Consider the following 14199-nt stretch of genomic DNA (forward strand, 5'->3'; position numbering starts at 1 on the left):
TGGCAAAGAGTTGTTTAGTTATAGAATCAAAAGTATAATCTAGAAAAGAAAATAAATGGGTAAACTAAGCTTTATCAAAATTATAAACTTTAACTGTGTGAAAAACACTGTTAAGAGAATGAAAAGAAAGGCTGTAGCATGGAGTAAAATATTTGCAAAATATATATCTTGTAAGACACTTGTATCCTGACTACATAAATAAATCTTAAAACTCAACAATATAAAAATAAACAAGCCATTTTAAAAAAATGGACGAAGATTTAAACTGGGCAAAGAGGAAACACAGAGGGCCAATACGCATGTGATAATACATTCAACATCATTAGGAAAATGCAAATTAAGATCAAAGTCGGATACCATTATATTAGAATAGCTAAAACAAAACAAAACTGACAATTCCAAATGCTGATGATGATGCAGAGCAATTGAAACTCTAGTTGTAGTGGAATGCAAAATGGTACAGCCACTTTGGAAAACAGTTTGGGAGTTCTTATAAAGTTAAACATGCAGTTATCATATGACTTATATCAATGCTACTTTTGGGTATTTAACCAAGTGAGCTAAAAACATAATCAACAAAAATTTCTGACTGTTTAGAAAAGCTTTATACACCATGGCTAAAAGCTAGACACAGCACAGATGTCCTTCAACAGGAGGACGGATAAATAAGCTGTAGAGTATCCATAAAATGAACTACTACTTAGCCATAAAAAGAAACAAACTACCAATTCGTGCAACAACATATGTGAATTTTAAACCCATTTTAAACACAAATGAAAGAAGTCAGATATAGAAGTCTATATGTTGTATGATTCCATTTATATGACATTCTGGAAAAGGAAAAACTATAGAAATGGTAAGCAAACCAGTAGTTGGGGGGAGAGGTTGACTATAAAGGAGCAGCATGAGAAAATTTGGGGGGTCATGTTCTGAACGGTAGTGTGATGGTAGATGTATGATCCTATGCATTTGTCAAAATCCATAGAACTGTACATCACAAAAAATGAATTTTATTTATGCTAGTTTAAAAATAACCAGGATGTAAATGGGAGCCAAGAAGGAATACAGGTTGTGGCAAATATATGATATAATTACTAAAAGTGGTGAGGAAGAAAGAAGCTGACCTATGTAACTTTGGCAAACAGTATTATAACTAGATGTTATAGCTTAAAGACCAAAACTGTATGCAAACTATTTATTCTAGTTGATAAATTTGTTTCTCACAGGGGTATGGGTTAGCAATTCTGAAACTACTTTACATGTATACTGGGATTGAACAAATAAATACATATATTGCAGAAAACAAATATGACAAGGTTTTTATTGCCAGAGAAAGAAGTTTACAAATCAGCAGGGGGAGGGCTAGAAAGAACCCTGTGCTTCTAGATGAGATTCAGAGATATTAGTATGAACTCATGTTTATATATATATGTTATATATATATATATATATATATATATATATATATGTATGTAATAAATGTAGTTAGATACAAAAATAAATATGGATACATATATATGTGTGTGTGTGTATTCATTGGTTAGTATACATACATACATTCCCTGAGAAGGCCTAGTAGCAGTGACACCCAAGTAGCAAGAAACACACTTAGTAACCAGAACTTGGTTTCTAAGTACCATTCCCCCCATAAAACATATAAGGTCTCCTTGAAGAAAGGGCTGAGATAGGGAAAATACAAGATAAGATCAGAGCATCCTGTGGTTTCAAAAAGTAGGAAAGTGAGAAGAAAAAGTCAAAAAGATACAGGGATGGTAACCTTGAAGATGTCCCAGTGGCCAAAGCTACAACAATTTGAGCAAAAAAATAAATAAATAAATAAACAAACAAACAAACAAATAAAGTATTGAATTATAGCCCAAAGGATAATACTGGGTCCATGCTTATAGGGATAAATCAGATAAGCTACTTCTTTACAGAAAAATTCCAATTAATAAATAGAGATAAAATGAGGGAAATAGAAAATTGCCATTAGGACATTACAGCAAAGATTGTTGCAGGCAAGCTATGCTAATGAATGCTAAAATTAGTGGGCAAAAGTTTAAGAAGAAACTTTTGCATCACCAAAAATGATCTCTTCCCCAAATATTTCTTAATTACTGTGCTGGTTGTAAGCATCCATCCATGAATTCTTTGATGCCTCTTCCTCTAGGAGGTGGAGCTTATTTTTTCTCCTCTTGGGTGAGGACTGGACTTACTGACTTACTTCTAATCAATAGAGTCGGGGAAAGAAAGAAATAGTAACTATACAGTAGAGAAATCTGGCAGAAAACTGTCTTAACCAAGTCATCTGGTTAACATCACCAGGAGCAAAGCATATTGATATCATGTACCTTCTGATCTGATGCACTGAGAAGGCACCTCACCTCTTTGGAACTCTTCTCTAAGTGTCATAGTCTCAGTCTAATGATCATGAGAAAACATCAGACAAACCCAAATTTAGGGACTGTCTAAAAATTATTTGACCCGTATTTTTTAAAAGGTCAAAGTCATGAAAGACAAGGATAAACTAAGGAAGTGTCACAGATTGCAGGAGACTAAGGAGACACAACAATTAAATACAACATAGAATGGTGAATTGGACCTTAGAATGAAAACAAAAGACATTGGTGAAAAACTGGTGAAATCTGAATAAGGTCTATAATTTAGTTCATGCATTGTACCAGTGTTAATTTCCTACTTTTGATCATTTTACCATGGTTACATAAGATGCTGACATTAGGGGAAAATGAGTCACAGCTATCCATGGCAGCTCTGTACTATTTTTGCAAATCTTTTGTAAATATAAAATTATTTCAAAATAAACAGTGGCTTTAAAAAATATATAACATTTTTTGAAGTTTTGCACCATTGGTATTATCTAATTGTCAGCTCTTTGCTTGTTGTTCCTCAGAAAGATCTTCAACATGGCTACAACAAGCTATTTAATTTTCCCCCGAGAACATGCCCTTTGAATAACCTTAGAGCAATCGTAATAACAACAGTAGTTTACATTTATTGAGTACTTATTACATACCACGCACTCTATTACGTAGGTATCCAACTGATTTTATACTCACACCAACCCTATAAGGACATTCTATACAATTTTATAGATGTGGAATCTGAGGTAGAGAGAAGTCATGCCCAAGGTTATATGATTAGTAGATGCTGAGTAAAATAGAATCCAAGCCACTTAAGATGACTGCCTCCATGACCCGTCCTAATTATGATGATAGTTTAAGTAATTAATAAGTGCTATGACATTAACTAATTTATTAAGAGTGGTGTTTTGTTGAACTGCCTGTGAGGTAATCATTTTTATTGTTTTATTTTACTGATGGGGAAACTAAATCCTGGAAAGTAAGTACCTTGCCAGGATCCAGGTCCAGCCAGCCCAAGACTTCCCTCTGCTCCAATGTGGTTTGCCTCACTATTTTTACAAAGATGTGTCTTGTCCTCCCACTACTGCCAAACTCGGGGGCTACATCATACACTTTTTTTTTTTTAATGATAAAACTGTGTTCTGATGTTCATCCTGATTTCAAATTACTTTAAAATCAAAGTGATTTAAAATTGTTCCTTGTGAGTGCTGTGAGTCTCGGGATGCAGTTGTGGGCACACCGCTGGGTCCCTGGATGTCATGATAAATGTCTCACATAGTATTTCACATCATGACACGATTTGAAAACTCCCTACCTACCAGCCTGAGTAACAGGCCATTTTTATCAATAGAAACATTTACTACTCTTTATGTCACAGAGCCTTCCTTTCAAAATCCAAACAACAAAACCATCTAGCGGAGGAATTTTCTTCACTTTGAAGTGAGCCCTAAGGTAAAAGGGACATCAAATGGTCTCAGAAAAACTAACAAACAAACAAACAGACAAAGTAACCACAAACAAGACAAGATGGCACGAGGACACTTTAAAAGTGCTTGTTAGAGTTAACCTTGAGAAACTCCTGAGGTGGTAGGTAAAGAATCAGACTGCCTCTGATGCATGTTACCTTTCAAGCTTACTGCTCTCCAAAGTTGAGTCCTGAAACTGAACGTTAGGGAGCCTTTTTACACAAGAAGTGGATGTTACGTATACTCACACTATGGTTGTTGCTGTTACTGACCTAGCTAAACATACCTGGAGTTCCTCATCTTCATCTCAGTAGTGGTGACTCTGCTGGAAAAGAATTAGCCCATTGCCAAGTGTAAGAAAACAATGGTATCATGTAACTCTGCAACTTGGGACCATGAGGCTGAGGACCCTGAAGGGATCATAAAACCAAACTGGACGTCAAAGCATCATGGGTATGGGAAAAACATATTTGAAAGTAGAACTATTAGCTATTTTTCACAACTAGTACTGGATTAGAGCTTTTTTTTATTCCAATTTTTTAATTAAATATCCCTCATTTATGAATAAATAGGAGAATGTTTAGATGAAGGCAACCACATATAGCGGCAGTATCTGTTTAGTCATTTAACAAATATTTACTAAACACTCACTGTGTACTAGGCATTATGCCAGATGCAGGAGTAGAGAGAATTATAGGACACTCATAGCCTGGTGGGAGGATAGACTTGAAAACAAATAATTGCAATCCAGTACAATATGCCCCGATATAAAGGTGGGTACCAGTTTATCAGAAGGACGCAAAGAGGGTGGGATTTCCTCTGCTTGGGTGGGCCCAAGAGTATTTACAAAGATTTTTTTCCATGGGTATAAAATAGTTATTAGAGTTTGACAATATTTGGTAAGATAGATTTACATACATCTTCAAGGATACTGCCATCAGACATAAAATTAATTTGCAGTTCAATTAAAGTTAATCTCATTTTACTGCTTATTTTTGGCTATTCAACATCATTAAGCCTACTCTCTTACACCATTAGCCTCTGAGACAGAGAAAGGCCTCTTGATCTACTCCTATCTCATTTTTCCGGGCTTACTCCCAAATGGCTTCATATGTTTCCATTTACACCAAAGTGCCCTGTTCCTCAAATGTATTTCTTTGGGTCCCATCTCTGTGCTTTTGCATATATCAGTTCTTATACTTAGATTGTCTTCATAAATGCCTAACAAAATTCAATCCATTTTTTTAAGGGTCCACCCAATATTCCCTCCTCTAAGAGCAACCTAACTAGAAGTAGTGTTCCTGTTTGAAAGTCTAGAGTACAATGCTTATGTCTCCTTTATCTCACTTATCACACACTTCTTTAGGTTGCAGCTATTTCTGCCTCTAAATTATACATTATTTCATACTAGGTACCATACGACTTTTTCAGGAGCCAGCACGATAGCTGGGACATTCAATGGATTCAGCACATTTGGCAAATAAATGCACTTGTGGAAAGAGATGATGAGAAGTTGCTAAAAAAATCTTGGGCTTGACCAACTCTGAGCGAGTCAAAAATGCTCCACAAACAGACAGGATACATCCACAATTACCCAGCAGAGAAAGGGGAGTGAAGACATTATTGGCCTTCTCAAACATCTGGTGGGACACATTACATTCGTGGAAATGTAACTTGCACAGTCACACAAGGCCCATAGGTGGTTTAATGTTCTGCTATCTCCATCTTGAAATTCTTGATGATTTTCTAACAAGAGGCCTGCATTTTCATTTCGCTCTAGGTCTTGCAGATTATGTAGCTGGTCTTGAACTCAGTTTAGGAAGCAGCTTCAAGATTCAGAAGAGTTAGTGAAAACTATTGCATAGTAGCCCTTGTCTACAACCTGGAGGAGCCATAATAGTCTGCATTAGGTCCCTGCAGAAGTCACAAGGATACTATTTCTTTTCTGCCCTGCAGTGTTTAGTCTGGTTTGGTTATTTGCCCCAGGAACAATGCTATGCCTCTAGTGAGCTGGGGGACAAGTGGATGTAAAGCGGTATATTAGTTTACTAGGGCTGCTATACCAAAGTACCACAAACTGGATAGTTTGAACAACAGAAATTTATTATTTCATAGTTCTGGAGGCTGAAAGGCTAAGCTCACGGTAAGGTTGGCTGTTTCTGAGGACTATGAGGGAGAATTTGTTCTGTGCCTCTCTTCTAGCTTCTAGTAGTCTTGGACATTCCTTGCTTTGAAGATGGTGTTCTCCCTGTCTCTTTATATCTATATATGTCTGTGTCCGTGTTCAAATTTCCCCTTTTTAGCAGGATGCCAGTCATATTGAATTAAGTCCCTCCTTAATGACCTCACTTTAACTTGATTACCTCTGCAAATACCTAATTTCTAAATAAGGTCACATTCTGACGTTCTAGAAGTTGGACTTATTGTATCTTCTTGGGGTGGGGGGCACAATTCAACCCATAACAGGTGGATCTCTGTTATATAGAATTATTATTATTTTATATTAAATTCTCTTTTAATTAAGATTGAATTACATTTCTCATTTTTCTGTGGTATTATAAAAGGAACTATAATTTCCTTACTCCTTTCCCTTAGAATTCTACTATTCAGAGGAAATTAAAATCACCTTTCTCTGAGCATGTACAAGACTATTTCCCCCACCACCACCCTCATGCACATACTAAAAGGTAACTTATACATCAGGTTGACTCTCAGGCACATATAGGTTAGCCATGTAAGAGGCACAGCTTTCTAGACCTGCAAGGAACCCTAAAGGTAACTTAACACAACACCTTTATTATACTAATGAAGAAATCCAATTTGAAGAGGTTAAAATAATTTGCTGCACAGCACTCAGCTAATGAAGGGTAGAAGTTGAATCAAAGCCACGTTATTTAACTCTGACTTTTTAGTATATCACCGTTGTTGCCTTTGATTTTGGTGACAAATCCAAAAAAGTCGTTGCCAAGACCAATGTCTAGGAGCTTGCCCCTGATGTTTTCTTCTAGGATCTTTAAGGTTTCATGTCTTCTGTTTTCATGTATACAAATAAATATTCTAAAATCTTTAGGTAGTAAATTCTTCAGATACACACCTCTTGTATTCCCTTGCCAATGCTTACAACAAAAGTTGTAAATGCTTACACCCTCACAGGAGCAAAACAGATCATGGAAATAAATCAACTGGGTTGGGTGTCATTAACAGGGAGCTATTGCAATCTGAAGAACACAGGCCCTTTCTATGAAAGAGGGAGCAACTATTTCTCAGCCCAGCTGCTTCCTGTCCTGTGGAATTCTGTGCTCACTTTTCCAGATCTTCTGTTATGTAAAGGAAACCTAAGAATCTGAATTTTACTTAGAATTTTCCAACTTTTAAGTGTGGGGAAAATAAAATTTTAAGAAACACCATCTGAGCCAAATAAAAGCTGTTAGAGGTCCTGGCTAGTTGGCAGTCTCTGATTCATAGCTCCTCTCTTTTCACTCATCCAATAATCCCTTTACTCCGTGGATGTTGCTAGATTTAACAGCACAAAGGTGTTCTCAACAAACAAATGGAATCACCTTTGGCAACACACAGTCAAGGCTTTCTGTCGGATTTCTTGGAGCCTTCTTTCAAAGGTTTTCATATCCTAAGTATATATGCCATTTTTAATTTTCAGGTTTGCTGTGTAACAGTAGCAAATTGTGTATAATTACTAATCATTGGGGCTAAATGATTTGTGATCTTCATGTTTGAATTTCACAAAATGTCAGAAAGCTTTTGGGAGAAAGATACAACTTCCTCAGTTTGAAGGATGGTTCAAGAATTCAACTGCTTGGAGATGTGAACTTCCAGTTCAAATGTTTTAGGGCATAGAGGCAGTCTAACACTTGGTGTGATATTGTTTGTACAGGTAGTTTACCATAAAATATGCCAAGCTCAAACCTTTTAATTCTCCAGGTCAAGGTGAAAATTTTGTTTTCTAATCTCTAATTTTACTGATAGAGATGAGTGAATAAATCTGTTTGTTTGTTTAAAGAGCAAGTCAATGATTCATTTCAGCACAAACGCCTGTCAGTTTTGCATTCATTCAGTGACTCCTTCCATGGATTTTCTACCTGTATAGAGCCTCACCTTCATAGTTTGTCTGTTAGTTTTATTAAGGTGGTGAAGGGGGCATTTTCCATTATGGAAAGAGTGACTTTCGACCTCTAAAGCACTTAATTTAAAGGTGGCATGCTTAGACAGCTTGCAGTTGATTCTTTTCCTTTCTTTTTTTTTTCCCTATTAGTCACGCAGGCACTCTGGTTGTGTTTTTCATTCCTCACAGAACAGAAATTGTGTGGAAGACAATAGGCTTATTTCTAATTTGGTGTTTCCGAAAGCTTGGCAAAATAGAAATAAGACTGTATTCAAAAGTTGAAAAAGAGCATGTAAATAGCAATAACTGAAATTTGTGATTAAACAATTAACAAAAAAGAACCCTATGAAGTCATTAAAAGTATAAAGAGTGAAGCGCTTCCTGCTTTATCATTACTGGGTTTGAACTGTTATTATTTAACATTGATTGAACACCAGACATGTGGGAGCCATTCTGTGAGCAGCAGAGTTGGAAATACTTACTTCCCAGTGGCATTCTCATTGGAGCTAGCAAGAAAACCTGAAAAAGTTTTAGGTAGAACTCTGTAGAGATATAGAAATAAGGAAAGGGAATCTAGACAACATGATTATTGGAGACTAATGTGAAGAGAACATGGGCTTTGGAACAAAAAAAAAACAAACAAACTTGAGTTTGAATCTTGTCTTCCCTCTGGTTATCTCTGGCAACTTAGGCAAGTAATTTTATTTCTCAGCCTTAGTTTCCTCATCTATAAAATGGGAGTAATGTATCTCTTATAGAGTTTTCATGGGAATTGATGATTATCCATGTAAAATCAAAGAACATTCTAAATACTTAGGAAAAGATAGCCATCTTATTATGATTATTGCTACTAGCTGTCTTCATTTATAACCATCTCATTGTTTTATAACATTGATTAATTCTAAGGATATTTAAATGTCATAAAGAATTTGAGAAAGAAGAATTTAAAGGGATCAGGAATAAGTATACCAGTCAGTTAGGATTATGTTATTTCATTTGGCTTTAAGCCAAGCAAATGTTCAGCTGCCAGTTAAAAATGTACCACCTGCCTTCAGCTTCTCTTTAATATATTCTTTAAAGTAGCATGGTGGAAGGTATCCAGCTATACTCAGAGCATGCCTTTTAATTTGCAGTTTTGAGCATCCAAATTCTAGAAGGAATCCTAGCTTTGGATCCATGAACAATGAAGGAATTTTAGGGCTTGCACCCAGCATGTTTAAAGAGAGCACTGCTATCGACAAACATATTTATAATATATTTTGCTTGGGATTTATCTCTGTTCACGTAGAGCAATATTATTTTCCCCTATGAATAACAGCAGATGCAAGTAGAAGATTATGTAAGAATGGCTTAGTCGAGATAAGGATATTTCACTTGTGAGAGATAAAACAAGTTAGAGAAGAGCAGAGAACAAAAGCACTCTTTGACAGTAGGGAATATATTTGATGACCTAATGCAAATATTATACACTTTTGAAAGTGCTTGATATTACAAGTATCACTTTGTAGTATGCACTTCTCTCAGCACATTTTCCATTTTATTTTAATACACATAATTAGCACTAGAAGTGGAGACTGTCATGAATAAGAAATTGTATAAACATGGAAGATGTAGCTGGAGTCATCAGGACAACGCTGAGAGAGCAGGCATGCCAGATACCCCAACGAAGGGCTTAATCACCCCATGAATGGCAAAGTCATGCAGACCGTAATACAGTAGAGGTCAAACAGGCAAGAAAATTGAATGTGGCCACTTCTTACAAATACATAGAATTTTTAAAAAGAATTCAAAATGGCTAGTGCAGTGTTTGGCACATAAGTAGACACTCAATAGATGAACACATTTTTATTAGTCTAGTTTTTTTCTTTCCGGCTAGTGGAATATTGGAGACTATTTATTGAGGACCTATTATGCACCATGGATATCCTGATAAAAATTCTTTTCACTTGCATCATAATGCTTTATAAAAAGGTTTCTTCCTGTGTACTCATCTACTTTGGGTTCCTATGATAGGTTTCTGTAAGGCTGACTAAGGAAGGTTTTCAGATCTCTCCTTTACTATTTACCTCCTAGAGTTGAAAGTCTAGCTAGGGCACGCTAGGTTGTCTAAATAAAACTAAATAACCAAAACAGAACCAAAAAAACAAACAAACCCAAAACAAAACCCTACCTTAAGGCAAAGCCTTAGTAATGTGAGAGACCTTGAAGGACTTCAAACTTGAAAATTTTCCACCATGGCCTTTGCATGTCCTTTCCCCCAACAGCTGTTCCTTTCCACTCCCTCTTGCACACAACTTTAATCTCTAAGTGTTCTTCATCATCATTCTTGATAACATCTAGATTGCCCAACAATAATGCATGGCCTGAGAAATCTGCATTTTTAACAAGTTTCTAGATGGTACAGAGGTTGCTGGTTCAGAGGCCACACTTTGAACAGAAAGAACCAGTAGATTCTCTTACTAGGGTATCTATTCAAATCATAGGTTCTCAAGATTGCATGGCTCAGAGGAATAGTCAGTGTTTTTAATGGATATTGAACCCCTGTTACTTGGAGCATGAACCATAAGGCAGTCATTTTAAATATGTAGATGTAAAACTGAAAAGTCCTTTTGAATTGTTCAAAGTTTTAAATTACCTGTTGTTTTATTGACTTTCCTCAATCATTGTTCAAACTTAAGTTTAAGGTGTCAACAACAAAGTTTTATTAACTCAGCCATTAGTTTTTACAAATAGATTTTCTATCCTAGACTTATGAACCATATTGTTAATTGACAATTAAGAATGATGTACATCTATTGGGCTAGTTTTAATTAATTCTTTCCCTTGGCTGATGCATAAGTTTTAGGAATGAGCACAGATGTTTATTGGGAGGGCTGAAGAATGTGTTTATAGGTCTGATGATGAACTAGAAGGTCATCATGCCTAAAGGATATGTGTGCCCATTTGGGGGAGAATTGTAAAGGAGTATATTATTGTGTGATTGGTAATTGTGGGTTCCTTCTACACTTAGCAATTTCACAGCAATGATAAGGCTGTGCACTATGGGAAACCACCCAAACACTTGGCAGAAGTAGAATACCAATAGTTCATTTCTAATTCAACTTGTTTATTTTATTTTTTCTGGGAGTGTGTATGGCCTTATTTCAGGTTTGAGTTCTTTTTTGTGATATGAAGACCGAATGCAGGCAAAATATAAAATCGGCAAAGAAAGGCTATTTTTAATGCTACAGACACGTTTCTTTTTTCTGAAACATCTCCTTCCTTCTCTTCATTCATCCCTTTATATCAGACAGCTACCTTTTATGCAAGATTTTAAGGAAATAACCTAATAGCAGCTGTTGAAAGTATCAACATAAACCAATATTGCTTTTGCAATGTCTATTTGCATTTTAATTCTTATTTTGATTTTCAGTTGGAAAATGATATTCCAGTTATTGAAAAATTAGACATTAATGAGCTGATAGAGGAACATTATAGAACTTCTAGTTTGAGCACAAGGTGATAGTGGGACATGGATTTGTTTGAAGACTAAAATAGCCCTTCCAGTTGTCTTGGGAGTTCTTTGGGACTTAACTAATTTTGTAATTGCCAATACCATGTGTTCCAGTGTGCCAAGAACCTTTCTTTCCCTCTACCTAGTAAACAACTTAAACTAGAGAAGGATAATTAAGATTTCAAAACAAAGAGGAGTCATACCACATTGAACTTTCCAATTTTGCTACTTTCTCTAACTACATTTTATGTTCAGGTATTTTATTAGGAAATGGTTGCAGGAGTAGGAAAAAAGGCTAAAGAGATAGAAGATATGATCGTTTTATGCTGATTCATTTATTCTCTCAACAAATATGTATAGCATTCCTAGAACTAGATAGTGTGGGGGCTACAAAAATAATTTTTTCCTTTTTGAAGAGAAAAAGCTATTTTTTTGACTCATCTTAAAATAATAAATTCTTCATTAAAAGAAAAAGATTTAAAAAACACACAATAATTTCTTATTTGGACAAATATCTGGGCACCACGTTGCATAACCTGCAGAGTGACTTTTGCATGTAGACCTCTGTAGATGGCTCCTACTAGAATTGTGGAGTACCCAACCTGCGCAGCCTGCTGAAGCAGCCCTGTGATACTTTAGGGGCAATGAAAAAGAATTACTTTTTGTCTCTAAAATACTTCTGAAGTTATTTTTCCCTTTGTTCATATAATAACCACCACATTCCATCTCGCTCTTAAATAAATCAACAAAAAATTCCAAATTGATCCAAATGCTCTAAAATGTTCTCTTTAAAGTTAATTTTTCATGGGTTTTGCATTTCATGGGGGGGCAGGGAGGGAGGTGAGACAATTAAGAGGGGGTTTTGGAATAATTTCTCATGATTGTAACTCCCCTTTATTATAGATTTCAGGGCTATTTAAAAGCAGGTCTTATATCCCTTTTTGGACGGAACTTGCTCAGTTCTCTCCTTCAGACAAAAATTACTCTCTAGAGCCAAATGTTCAGCTTCTCTTTATGTAAACTTGATTTTAAAAAAAAAAAAGCACAAATTGAGCCAGTGAGATAAAAGGCTAAGTAGATTCTATTCAGTCACAGAAAACCAAAATAGTTCATTCCTTTCACTGTGCTTTTTAAAATTATTATTATTTAAGAAAGCAACTCCCAAGTAAAGGTGGGTTGTTTCACATGGGTCAGTGCAGACACACAGCCATCAAAGGATTTTGTGAGTAATTATTAATATGAACCCCACCGTCACATTCTGAGATATGTACATATCTATCCAAGCAGAGGGGAAATCGTGTAATTAATTTTGAAGCTGTTATGATGTTTCAATTGATTTGGATCAGAAAAAGGAGAACAATTAAGAAGAATCAGAAAACAATATCCCTTTTAGTATTCTAAAGGGAAGCGAAAAATTAAATAGGAGTTTAATTGAAAAATTCTGATCTATGTGAGGGAAACGGAATGTTGTGTAGAAAGGATCCTGACTTACTGTGGGAGCACTGATATTGGGCCAGCATCTTCAGCAGTAAAAGTCTACATTCTAAGGACCACAGAGCCTTCAGCAGAGTGGGAAGGTTAGAAATCAAAATATTAAAATTGTTTCAGGTGACCCATTTAACCCAAAACTTTTGCTTGAAGAACATCCTTCCAGAATTATTCTAGTGAAAATATTACTTCACATTATTTCATAATATGAAGTATAAAATATTGTTACCATTTTAGTCATACCATGAGCTTTTAGGGACTATTTTACTTTCTTTATATGGCCCTTTAACTATAAGCATTGGAATACGCATGCTTGTATTGATAGTTCAGATCCTTCAGAAATGCCTATTTGATTCACAAAAAAAGTATATTGACATGTTTTCAAGCTAATGACACAGGGCAAAAAATTTTGAAATGTTAATATATTTTAAAGTTTTCCAAACAACCTTGCATATAATAGCTAAGAATTACATAGTGGAAAAAATTGTATTGTCTCTATATACATTTATCAGTTACTCAATACTTAATTAATTGATTTTTTAGTAAATGTCCACTATGTTTATAATCTTGCTTCTCACTGCTGTTTCATTCATTCCTGTAGAAAAATTACAAAGCTTTCCTGTGTCCACCGTACTCATAATTCCCTTGTGGGCATAGATTTTTCAGGAAAACCAACTGTATTGTCTTAGAACCCCAAAACAGAGGTCTCTTGGAACTCTACTTAGAATCTACATTCTTTAGGATGGTGAGGGCAATACAGACAAGAAATTACAAATCAACCCCTGGTTCTTCTGATTAACAGTTTGGTTAAAAACAATGACACTCTTATGAATTGTGGCAGAATTTTTGTCTTAAAAAGAGACTAAAACTAGTATTCAATAAATTTTGTTTATATTGATTGTATAATTCATTTTTTTCTGATAAGTATAGTTGCGTGACCTCAAATCTCATGAGGCAGTTTATTAGAATGTTTTTTTGCTAATCATCTAAGAAAACTGGAGTCAAAAGAAAAGAAATGGACAAAAGGTCATGTATTATGGAGATAACCATTTCGGGCCTGTGGCTACATGAATTTATGGTCAGGAGGTAGAATTCTCCTGTCTTGTGAGCTGGGTATTTTCGTTTTCTTGAATTCCAAGTACTCACTATCTTAGGAGAGAGCATTCCAGGCAGGACAGACAAGATCAAGTGTTCCTTCTACCCTCAAAATTCAATGTGAAAAGATCAGAGTATAGGGAAAAGAGGTAGGGC

Source organism: Rhinolophus hipposideros (genome assembly GCF_964194185.1).
Source record: "Rhinolophus hipposideros genome assembly, chromosome: 14".
Classification (NCBI taxonomy): domain Eukaryota; kingdom Metazoa; phylum Chordata; class Mammalia; order Chiroptera; family Rhinolophidae; genus Rhinolophus; species Rhinolophus hipposideros.